Source organism: Terrapene carolina, unplaced genomic scaffold, assembly GCF_002925995.2.
Source record: "Terrapene carolina triunguis isolate 2854851 unplaced genomic scaffold, T_m_triunguis-2.0 Scaffold199, whole genome shotgun sequence".
Classification (NCBI taxonomy): domain Eukaryota; kingdom Metazoa; phylum Chordata; order Testudines; family Emydidae; genus Terrapene; species Terrapene triunguis.
In genome coordinates, this window is record NW_020664550.1 from 118,754 (window position 1) to 120,166 (window position 1,413).

Below are 1,413 nucleotides of genomic sequence, written 5' to 3' on the forward strand. Positions count from 1 at the left end.
AAAGGCTCCGAGATCCTTGCATGCAAGTGCAAAAGCATTATCATCTTCAACAAACGTCCTCCCATTGGGTCTGTGACATTTCACACTGGCTCAGATTTTCAGATCCCTATCGGGGAGTTAGATATCTGGCTCCCGTTGAAATTTCAATGCAGTTTGGGTGCCTCACTTCCATACAGTCCCTGGAAAATCCCAGTAATACTTTTATCTGTTTTTCCTTACGGTTGATGACAGGTAAAAGGAAAAAGTCAGGACTTCAGATTTCCACCTGAATCTGAAAGGACATCTTTAATTAAACATCCAGAGTCAAATTCAGATGTCTGCCTTGTGAACGCTTTTTGGAGATTAAACATGGCTGTCTTCATTGTTTTATTAACTTTGCTACAAGGTGAGTAGCTGGGAAACTACATTCCTGATGCAAATCACCATAATAAAAGTGAGAGAACACCACACTTGCAGGGGACAAAGGTAAATCTGGCTTTAAAAGCCTTACGCAGGGCTGCTGGAGTCATATGTCCCCATTGCACAATGGATAAAAGACACACCTACCTGTCCAACAGGGGTGTTGTATGCAGTGTTGTTGTAGCTGTGTCACTCCCAGGATATTAGAGAGACAAGCTGGGTGAGGTAATATCTTTTCCTGGACCAACTGCTGTTGGTGAGAGAGAGACAAGCTTTTGAGCTACACATAGCTCTGGAGAAGAAGTTGGTCCAATACAAGATATTACCTCACCCACCTTTTCTCTCTAACAGGGGTGTCGTGAAAATTAGTTAATTGTAAAGTGCTTTCAGGATTAAATGCCTGATTCTCCACTGCCCTGCACCTCGTGCAGCCGTTAATTTCAGTGCAAAGTGAGTGCAGAGGGGTATGAAAAGGTTTCAGATCAGAAGGATAGTGTTTTACAACCGGTGTAAATGACTACATAAGATGTAGGGTAACCGGGCAGCAAGCCCTGTATCTCCATTTGAGGCCTGACCAAAAGCCCACAAGCCAATGGAAAGATACATTTGCAAAGTAGGTGTAAAATGCTACTACTACCATGAATGGAGAATTCAGATTTGGAAGCATTTTATACAGATGTCAATGACAACACAGGCTGCAAGGCAGGGGGACAACAGGCCTTGTAAATACTAACTATTTATGATTATTTGGGGATTTGCTCATCACTAAATATAGCCCATAATCTGTACGGCCAAAATACTGCATGCATCACTCAGCTTTTAACTCAGGGAAAATTCCTGTTGGCATTAATAGGAGTTTTACCTGGCTAAAGACTGTGCAATATTTGAGTAGGAGCTCAGAGTTTTTGGCTATGTGCTGATACGCAATGCAAACAAGGGTTTTTTTCCAATCTTTTATCCTCTAAAGCAGGGGTCGGCAACGTTTGGCACGCGGCTCGCCAGGATAAGCACCCT